The sequence below is a fragment of the Colobus angolensis genome, unplaced genomic scaffold (assembly GCF_000951035.1).
Source record: "Colobus angolensis palliatus isolate OR3802 unplaced genomic scaffold, Cang.pa_1.0 Scaffold346, whole genome shotgun sequence".
Lineage (NCBI taxonomy): Eukaryota > Metazoa > Chordata > Mammalia > Primates > Cercopithecidae > Colobus > Colobus angolensis.
In genome coordinates this window covers 348,989-360,016 of record NW_012116777.1, presented here as the reverse complement: position 1 = coordinate 360,016, position 11,028 = coordinate 348,989, and the positions used below count along the sequence as shown (strand labels likewise).

Below are 11,028 nucleotides of genomic sequence, written 5' to 3'. Positions count from 1 at the left end.
TAATAGAAATTTATTTGACTCATGATTCTGGAGGCTGGGAAGGCAAAAGAACATGACACTGGTATGTATGGAAGGTCTTGTTGCTGGTTAATAACTTGGCCAAAGATGTCAGAGAGAGAGAGTTGTTTTTTTTTTTAATAACAGACCCATTCTTGTTATAACCAGCCCATTGCCATTATAAGACCATTAATCCATTCATGAGGGCGGAGTGCTTATACTTTAATTAATTTTTAAAGGTTCCATCTCTTAATTCTATCACATTGGCTATTAAATTTTCTTCTATATTTTGGAGATGACATTCAGTCTATAACAGTATCTGTTTAGTAGATAACTTAATCTTTTTATATGTAAAGTAGTGATAGGTAAGCAATTACTATTGTAAATTTGTAGTTTTCTGTCCACTTTACATTTGCTTCTTTTTTTCTTGTTCTGTCTTTGCTGTGGTATTGTTGATTTTTGTTGAGGCAAAGTTTTGCTTTCTTGCTCAGACTGAAGTGCAGTGGCATATCACAGCTCACTGTAGCCTCAACCTCGTATGCTGGAGCAATCCTCCCACCTTAGCCACCCAAGTGGCTTGGACTACCGATGGGTACCACAACACCCAGCTAATTTTTTCTGTAGAAATAAGGTTTCCTCATTTTGCTCAGGTTGGTCTCAAACTCTGGATCTTATGATTCTTCCACCTTGGCCTACCAAAGTGTTGGAATTATAAGCAGGAGCCACCATATTAAATTTTTAACTTTTTTATATGTGTTTTAATTCCTTTCTCTTTTTCTTTACTACATTTTTTTCCTAGTGGTTATCATGAGACTTATGTAAAACATCTTGTATTTTAACAGTCTAGTTTAAGATGGTAACAATTTAGAGTATTCTGAATTTCAGTATGTATTTGCCATTTTTAGTGATATGTATAATTTATTATTTTTCATATTGTTAGTTAGCATTTCATCATATCAATGTGAAGATTTCTTGCAGACCATGGCTAGAGAATTAAAGAATGTGTGTTTTGCCTGATTCAGGGACGACAGAGAGAACCAAGTTCTGCAAGTCTGTCACCTAAATCTCAGGTGAGTATGAATTCTCTTGGGTTTTTGGCAGATTGTTTCAGTGGCAGGACCAAAGCCAAGTAAGTTACAGCCAAGTCTAAAGTAAAATGTGGCAGTGTTCTCTTTTGAAGCCAGGACCATGATTGGCAAGTCTGCCACTTGGTCAAGTGTTTACCCTCTGAAGATGTCTTCCTTGGTCTTTGCCTCCATCTGGGTGTCACAAACTCTGAACTGGATCCCAAGGCTTTCATAAATGCACTTATGTTTGCTGTGGCTGCCACATTATGTTGTGTGGGATGTGCATGCAGGACCTCTCATTCTGTCCTCTTGCTTTTGTTACTCTCCTTTATGTTTCATTTTCTGAAATGCATGTCAAGCTTGTGATTTTTAGATTCAAAAGTTGTAAAATAAATTGCTCAAATTTACACATTATGTAAGTTGTAAATAAAATTTTTGTAGGTGCTACATATTTATTAAAATTTTTGATTGTAATTTTAAGCCCACTGTAGGCAGAAAGGAATCATTAAAATTTATATTTTTTATTCTGTATCTAAATGATGTTATATTTTAATTCCAAATATTTACTTTATATCTCAGTAATGCTCATCGTATTTTGCAAAATTTATGTTGTTCTTTTAATTGAAAATATAAAACTTTTTAGCTCCTGAAAGCTACATTATAGTCATATAGTTTTATTACATTTTGTGGTAAGAATAGCAGCAACATATTGAGAACATAATAAAACTCACCTGTCTTTTTAGTGCTTATTTATTAAAATCTTCTCATTAGAGCCTATTGTTAATGATTGTAATGTATTTTCTGTGTAATTTAATGCCATTAATTAAATGCCAATGACTTGAAATGTCTGCTTTTCATGAGTACACACATTTAATAGCTGTAGATATCTAAAGAATTATTTTTCATTGTATATCTGTGCTGTATTCAGGATTTTATGCATTAAAGTCTCCTTTTATTTTCAATTCTGTATTATTTTGTTTCTTTTCTGGGGGGGTATGTTTTCTCAGATCGGTTAATTGTATTTTTGCTTTTAAAGCTTGATATTATGAGTTGAATGATAATTTTTAACTTAGTACACTTTATGACAATGTGATGTTTAATTTATATGTGAATTAGCCATGTCTGTTGCTTATAGACATATCTATGTGTTTTTCAACTATGTAAGTATGACATCTTTTTTTCCTTTTTTTTTTTTCAGGTTTGGATAGTCTTTTTTGTAGTTGAAAGATAATTTTAAAACAGAGTCAAAAGAAAAGAAATCATTTATTTGTTCTCTTCTAGGGCAGGGAGACAACCTGAGCCTTGGGGAGATGCAGAAAGGATCCATCTCAGGCTCTTGGCTGGACGTAAGTAAGCATAGCATTTGGGCCACAAGACCTGATGGCTTGGGTACTGGTCTGGACATAAGTCTCCATCTTCCCTGAAGTGTCAACTTTTGTCTGCAACAAGTGGCTGGAGAAATATTTCAGAAAGATGTGTGCCTGGAACACCCAAAGGCATACCCTTCCTTTCTCCTTGGCATAGGCCATACAACACTGAGGAAAGACCAGATTTGCAATGGAGTGTTCAATAGTCTTCATCCCTTTGGAACTCAGTGGCTTGTAGGGTGACAGGAGAGGAGACAAGCTAACTTGAGAAAAGTCTTTGTCTTTCCGTTTCTCCCCCACTGAAACACTATACATGTGGGACCACAGTTCATGGCAAAACACGCATGCTCTCTTTCTTTCTCTCTCACACACATCTCGGAAACCCAACAACTTGATGGCAGGTAGCTCTGGGCATCCTTGGTCTGGCATTCACCCACTCAGCATCTAAGCTGCCCTAAAGCTCTTTTCAATCACTTCTCATTCTTTCCATGCCCATGTGACTAGGTGTTCCGGCTTCCACTCTGTCAGGCTGATCATAAAGGCATAGTGTGTGAAAGTCCCCCATTGTGGTGGTCACTGCTGGGAAGCAGGGAAGGCTTAGGGCCTACTGCTGTACAAGGCTAATGTAGATGCCCTCTGCTCCACTCACCTCCTCAAAGATTGATAACAGGTTCAGCAGTTGATATCAGTCATGTTATCAAACCAGGACTGCACAGGCACTGCATTCTCTGGGTGGAAGATGTAAGAAGCAGGCGAGTTGTCCAGGCTGAGAGTTTTCCTCAGGTCCCTCCCCAAATGGCTGAGGTCCTTGACATAGCAGCACTGGTGGAACAAACATGACTCATGTGATAGGCAACCCCAGAACACCCCACACCGGTCCAGCAGACCTGTCACAGGATCTGCATATTTGTCCAAGCTGGAATGAAGAGAACACATTTAAAGAGTTCCTCCATTCATCTCAGGAACTTACCCATCTAAGGAACTTACCCACATAAGGCCTCTTCAGCACATGGATCTGGTGAGTGGTCCCCTCAATCTCTACAGGCACTAGGGAGTCAGCATTGCTGATTGATTGGCTTAAAGGAGCTATGCACAAGAGTTTCATCCAGGTCAGTGACCATACAGATCCTTCCTTCATCTTCCTCTGTCACCTCTGGGAGCAGGCAAGTTCCTGGGATCTGATATAACTGATACTGGAGACCCTGGAGCTGATCTGATTTAGCAGTGGTGTTGGCTTCCTCCTTATGTGTGGAGAGCTCAGTCAGGGAACTGGCCAACATGCTGGGTGCAAGAACAGCAGAAAGGGGCCTTGTAAGATGTGACAAACATGAAGGCTCTTAGGAGAGGACTTTGGAAACCAGGCCTTGCTTGATAAGGACCAGGGCATCTTCCCTACATGCCTGGGTGATGATGGATCCATGGTCCATCTAACAATCCTGATGACTGGGCTGACTGGGTGAGGAAGACTGGCGGGCACGCTGGCTGGGCCGGGCTGGAGGGCATGGGCTGGGGCCTGCTTTAGTTCCCAAGAGTCTGACTTCCACAGCTGTTCACATTCCCCCTCTCATTTCCATCACTGGCCAGGAAGGGAGGCGGCCTGTAGGGAGGGTGGACGGCCTTGGCAGTGGCGCCCCAGGGTGCCCCCAGCCATGATTTCCCCAGTCGCAGCTTCCAGCTTCTCAGTTTGGGTCAAACATATAAAATCCACCAGATAGGCATTTTATTCAACTTTTAGTTGATGCTTAGGGGTCCATGTGCAGGATATGCAGTTTTCTTACATAGATAAACGTGTGCTGTTGTGGTTTACTGCAAAGATCATCTCATCACCCAGGTACTAAGCCCAGCATCCACAGCTATTCTTCCTGATGCTCACCCTCCCCTCCCCCATGCCATGAAACAGGTGCCCAGTGTGTGTTGTTCTTCCTGATGTGTCCCCGTGTTCTCACTGACCTGCTTCCACTAATAAGTGAGAATAATAAGTGGTCTTTTCGTTTGTTTGTTTGTTTGTTTTTCTGTTCCTGCATTACTTTGCTGTGAGTAATGGCTTCAAACTCCAGCCATGTCCCTGAAGGGGACATCATCTCATTATATTTTATGGGTTCATAGCATTCTGTGGTGTATATGTACCACATTTTCTTTTTCCAGTCTATCACTGATGGGCATGTAGATTGATTACCTGACATTGCTATTGTAAATAGTGCTGCAGTGAGCATGTGTGTACATGTATTTTTTAAAATAGAATGATTTATATTCCTTTGGGTGTATACCTAGTAATAGTACTGCTGGGTCAACTTGTGTTTCTGCTTCTAGGTCTTTGAGGAATCTCCACACTCTCTTCCACAACGCTTGAAATAATTTACACTCCCACCAACAGTATAAAAGTGTTACCTTTTCTCCACAACCTCACCAGCATCTGTTGTTATTGACTTTTTATTAATAGCCATTGTAATTGGTGTGAGATGGCATCTCATTGTGGTTTTGATTTGTATTTATACAATTATCAGTGATGTTGAGCTTTTCATGTTTGTTGGGCACATGTATGTCTTCTTTTGTGATATGTCTGTTCATGTCCTTTTTAATGGGGTTGTTTCTTTTTCTCTTGTAAATTTTGTTTAAGTCCCTTGTAGATTCTGGATATTAGACATTTATCAGATGGGGAGGTTGCAAAATGTTTCCCCCATTCTCTATGTTGTTAGCTTTGATGATAGTTTCTTTGGCTCTTCAGAAGCTCTTTAGTTTAATTAAACCCAATTTGTCTATTTTTTGTTTTGTTGCTATTGCATTTGGCATTTTTGTTATAAAATCTTTGCCCATGCCTATATCCTGAATGGTATTATCTAGATTTTCTCTTCTAGGGTTTTTATAGTTTTGGGTATTACATTTAAGTCTTTAATCCCTCTTGAGTTGATTTTTATGTATAGTGTTAGGAAGGGTTCCAGTTTTATTTCTCTGCATATGGAGAGCCGGTTCTCCTAGCACCATTTATTGAATAGGGAGCCCTTTCCCTAATTCTTTGTTTTTGTTGACTTTTTCAAAGATCAGATTCTTGAAGGTTTGTGGCTCTATTTTGTTTCATTTGTCTATGTGTCCGTTTCTATACCAGTACCATGCTGTTTTGGTTACTGTACTCTTCTACTATAGTTTGAAGTTAGGTAGAGTGATGATTCCAGCTTTTTTTTTTTTTCCTTAGGGTTGGCTTGGCTATTTGGGCTCTGTTTTGGTTCCATATGAATTTTAAGTTTTTTTCCCTAATTCTGTAAAGAATGTCAATAGTAATTTAATGGGAATAGCATTGAATCTATAAATTACTTTGGGCAATATGGTCATTTTCATGATACTGATTCTTCCTGTCCATGAGCATGGAATGTTTTTCCATTAGTTTTGTGCCCACTCTGATTTCTCAGAGCAATTGTTTGTAGTTCTCCTTGAAGAGGTCCTTCACTTTCCTTTTTAGCTGTGTTCCTAGTTATTTTATTCTCTTTGTAGTAATTGTTAATGAAAATTCATTCATGATTTGACTCCCTGCTTGCCTGTTGTTTGTGTATAGGAATGCTGGCTACTTTTACACATTGATTTTATATCCTGAGATTTTGTTGATGTTGCTTATCAGCTTAAGAAGCTTTTGGGCTGAGACAATGAAGTTTTCTAAATATAGGATCAGGTCACCTGCAAACAAAGATAACTTGACTTCCTCTTTCTATTTGAATACTCTTTATTTCTTTTTCCTGATTTTCCTGGCCAAGGCCAGGATACTATTTTGAATAGGAGAGGTGAAAAAGGGCATCCTTTTCTTTTGCCAGTTTTCAGGGGGAATGCTTCCAGCTTTTGCATATTCAGTATGATATTGGCTGTGGGTTTGTTGTGCATGGCTCTTATTATTTTGAGGTATGTTTCTTCAGTTTCTAGTTTATTGAGAATTTTAAACCTGAAGGAATGTTGAATTTTATTGAATGCTTTTTCTGTGTCTACTGAGATAATCTTGTGATTTTTGTATTTAGTTCTCTTTATGTGATGAATCACATTTATTAATTTGCGTATGTTGCACCTACCTTGCATCCGGGGCACAAAGAAAACTCGACTGTGGTGGATGCGCTTTTTAATGTGTGCTGTATTTGGTTTGCCAGTATTATATTGAGGATTTTTGCACAGTGTTCATAAAGGATATAGGCACGATGCTTTGTTGCTATTTTTGTTGTTCTATCTGTGCTAGGTTTTGGTATCAGGATGATGCTGGCCTGATAGAATGAGTTAGAGAGAACTTCTTTGTCTTCAATATTTTTTGGATAGTTTTAGGAAAAAGGATACCATCTCCTCTTTGTAACTCTCATCAAATTCAGCTGCAAATCCATCTAGTCATGGGCTTCTTTTTGGTTGGTAGGCTATTTATTACTGCCTCAATTTCAGAACACAGTAATGATCTATTCAGGGTTCAATCTTGGGGAGGATTTATTTTGCAAGGAAACTGTCTATTTCTTCTAGATTTTCTAGTTTATGTGCATAGAGGTGTTTATAGTATTCTCTGATGGTTGTTCATATTTCTGTGGGATCAGTGATATCTCCCTTATTATTTCTAATTGAGTTTGATTCTTCTCTCTTTTCTTATTTATTTGCCTAGATAGTTTTCCATCTATTTTATTTTATTTTTCAAAAAACCACCTACTGGATTAGTTGACATTTTTTTTTTTTGGAAGAGTTTTCAGTGCCTCTATCTCCTTCAGCTCAACTCTGATCTTGCTGATTTCTTGTTTTCTGCTAGCTTTCGGGTTCATTTTCTCTTGTTTTTCTAGCTCTTTTAATTGAGATGTTAGGCTGTTAACTTTAGATCTTTCTAGTGTTTTTCTTTTTTTTTTCTCCTTTTGGCAGAGTCTCACTGTGTCACCAAGGCTGCAGTACAGTGGCATGATCTCGACTCACTGCAACCTCCACCTCTTGGTTTTAAGTGATTTATGCTGTCTCAGCTTCCCAAGTAGCTGAGATTACAGATATGCATCACCACACCCAGTTAATTTTTGTATTTCCTGTAGAGATGGGGTTTTGCTATGTTGGCCAGGCTGGTCTTGAACACCTGGCCTCGAGTGATCTGCCTGCCCCAGCCTCCCAAAGTGCTGGAATTACAGCCATGAGCCACCATGCCCAGCCCTTTCTAGCTTTTTGATGTGGACATTAGTGCTATAAATTTCCCTCTTTTCTTGGTTTCTAGTGATTATTCTATGTAGGTGAGTAGTCCGGGAAATAATCTTAAATTCACAATCTACTTATAGTTTAAATCTATATAATTATGTGAGAAGAACTTTTTGTTATTTAAAGGTAACATTTGAAAGATTTTGTAACTGTGCCTTTTAGGTAGTCTTAAATTTCTAATTGTAGTTAAAAACATGTCATTGCCATGTCTAACATTTTAAGTATATGGTTTAGAAGTGGTAAGTATAGTTCTATTGTTTTGCAACAGGTTTCAGATAATTTTTGTCTCACTAAAGTAAAGTGAATACTCATTACTTTTGAAAGAACTTAGTTAACTTGTCTTAGGTACATAGCAAGAGAAGGGTCCATGGAAAGTCCCTGGCCCTTGGGTCAGTGCCTTATCCCTGCATAACATTAAAAAAAAAAAGCCTGGAAAAAATCAAGCTGCAGGCACTAACAAGGGAACTAGCACATGGTGCTGTGCTTGGAGTCATCCTCACGGCTGCACAGCTAGAAAAACCTCTGGCCCATTTTGATAAAAACTTGTACAAACCTCTAGCCCACTCAGATAAAGAAACGAGATCGACCTGGCATAGAAATGCCTTTGAGCAGGCACAGCAGCTCATGTCTGTAATCCCTGCAATTTTGGAGGCAGAGGTGGGTGGATCACCTGAGGTCAGGAGTTTGAGACCAGCATGACCAACATGGGGAAACTCTGTCTCTACCAAAAATACAAAATTAGCCAGGTATGATGCTGCATGCCTGTAATCCCAGCTACTTGGAAGGCTGAGGAAGGTGAATCACTTGAACCCATGAGGTGGAGGTTTCTGTGAGCTGAGATAGCACCATTGCACTCCAGCCTGGGCAACAGGAACAAAACTACATCCCCCCCAAAAAAAAAGAAAAGAAAAGAAAAAAAGAAATGCCTTTGTCCTTTGTACAGTCAGTGGGCTCCCAGGCAAAAGTTTCCTCTCCTTTTGTGGGCATGGCCACAGTGGGCTCTGGAGCATTCTGGTCAACACTCTCCTTTATTTGGACTGTAAGTCTGACCTCTCTGAATATTAACTTCAGCCCCTGATTGCTCCCGGGCCAAGCTCCTGGGCCAAGTTTTCACCTTAGCTTCTGATAAGTCCTGGGTCAAGCTAAGTAGCATCTATGAATCATCCCTCCAGCTCCTGATTGATCCCTGGCCAAAGTCCTGGGCCAAGCTGAGCCACTTGTTTTTCAAGACAGCCTGTGAACTAGGCACTTTCCCTTCCCTTCCCTTCCCAGTCCATAAAAACCCTTGACTCCAGCCTTATAGAGGGTACCCCGTTCAGACATCTATCTCTGCTGTCAAAGAACTTTCTTTTCTTGCTTATTAAACTTTCACTCTAACCTCACCTTTGTATTCATGCTCCCTAATCTAATTAGAGGTAGAACAAAGAACTCTGGGTATTATCTCAGATGAGAGACTGTTACATCTTGGTGCACTGCTGAGACTAAATATTTTACATAAGTGTAATTATACAGTCTTCCTTTTTGAGTGTCTTATTTTACGTTAAGAATGTTTCCAAGATTTGTCCTTACTGTAGTACTTTTCAAGATTTCCTTATTTTTAAGACTGAATGCTATCCCAGTGCAGATAAGTGCACTGTTTTTTGAATCTACTCATCCTTAAAGGCACATTTGCTTCGAGGTAGTATGTTTGTGAGTAATACTACAATGTACATAAATGTACAAATATCTATTCCATGTTCTGCTTTGCCTGTTTGGGATATTTTTGACACACTGATTTAGTACCATGTGTATTCCCTTGCTTTTGTTGTCTGATCCATTGATATTACATCCCCCAAATTATTGTCAAGACCAATTGTCATGAAGCTTCACCCTTCTGTATTGTGCTAGGAATTTTACAGCTACAGGTTTTACATTATAGTCTTCATTCATTTTTTAAAATTGACACATGTAATTGTACATATTTTGGGGAAACAATTATATATATATATGTTGTATAGTGATAAAAATCAGAGTGCTTAGTATATTTATTGCTTCATGCATTTGTTATTTTTGTGGTGATAACATCCAAAAGCTTCTTCTCTAGCTATTTTATTTTATCTTTATTTATTAATTTTTTTTTTAGAGACAAGATCTTGCTCTAACACCCAGACTGGAGTGCAGTGGTGCAATCATAGCTCACTGTAACCTCAAACAATCTTCTAACCTTAGCTTCCTAATTAGCTGAGACTACAGGAACCTGCCACCATGCCTGGGTAATGTTTTTATTTTTCATAGAGATAGTGTTGCACTTTGTTGTCCAGACTGGTCTTGAACTTCTGACTTCAAGTGATTCTCCTACCTCCGTCTCCTGAAAGGTATGAATTGCAGGAATGTGCCACCATAACTGGTGCCTTTTAGCTATATTGTAATATGCAATACTTTTCATTAATTATTATCATTCTACTGTGTAATAGATAACGAACACTTATTTCTCCTATGTAATTGTAACCCAGTACCTGTTAAACAGCCTTTCTCCATCCTTCTGCCTCAGTCTCTAGTAACCTCTGTTGTACTCTTTGCTTATATCAATGCTTTTTTTCAGGCTCCTCAAATGAGTGAGATAAAATAAGATCATAAAGTATTTGTGTTTCTCTATGTGGCTTATTTTACTTAACATGATATCCTCAAGGTTCATCCGTGCTGTTTTAACTGACAGAATTTTATCCTTTCTTATGGCTGAATAGTATTTCACTGTATATACATAGCACATTTTCTTTATCCATTTATTTGTTGCTGTACATTTGAATTGATTCCATATGTCAGCTATTATAAATAGTTCTGTAATAAACATGGGAATGCGAATACCTTTTTGACACAGTGACATCCTTCCTTTGGATATACACCCAGGAGTAAAATTACTGGATCATATAATAGATCTATTTTTAATTTATTTCAGAAATCTCCATATTGTTTTCTATAATGGACATACTAATTTACAATTCCACCAACAATGTATACGTCCACTCTTTTTTTATGTCCTCACTACTACTTGTTTTATTTGTTAATTATTTGTTTTTATTATACTCATTCTAATGGGAGTGAGGCGGTACCTCATTGTGGTTTGGATTAACATTTCATTGATTATTAGTAATGTAGAGCATATTTTTATGGTGCAGTTAGCCATTTTTGTGTCTCTTTTTGACAAACATCATTCAGATTTTTTACATATTTTTAATTACATTATGTGTGTTTTATTTTGAGATTTTAAAGTTTCTTTTTTTTATATTTCTTCTTTTTTTCTTTTTTTTATTATTGTACTTTAAGTTCTAGGGTACATTTGCATAACGTGCAGGTTTGTTACATATGTATACTTGTGCCATGTTGGTGTGCTGCACCCATCAACTCGTCAGCACCCATCAATTCATCATTTATATCAG

At 38.1% G+C, this 11,028-nt stretch overlaps 1 long non-coding RNA gene and 1 pseudogene across 1 annotated transcript in view; one reads left to right on the top strand and one right to left on the bottom strand.

The window, feature by feature from the left end:
* The window catches only part of LOC105519366, a 6,677-nt gene extending 4,938 nt beyond the window's left edge, over positions 1–1,739 (top strand). Inside the window, exons 2-3 of the long non-coding RNA XR_001002955.1 lie at positions 965–999; positions 1,099–1,739. This is a non-coding gene — a long non-coding RNA (uncharacterized LOC105519366). The remainder of the gene's footprint in view (positions 1–964; positions 1,000–1,098) is intronic.
* Positions 1,740–2,962: 1,223 nt separating this feature from the next.
* LOC105519367 lies at positions 2,963–3,858 on the bottom strand (annotated as a pseudogene).
* Positions 3,859–11,028: the final 7,170 nt, after the last annotated feature.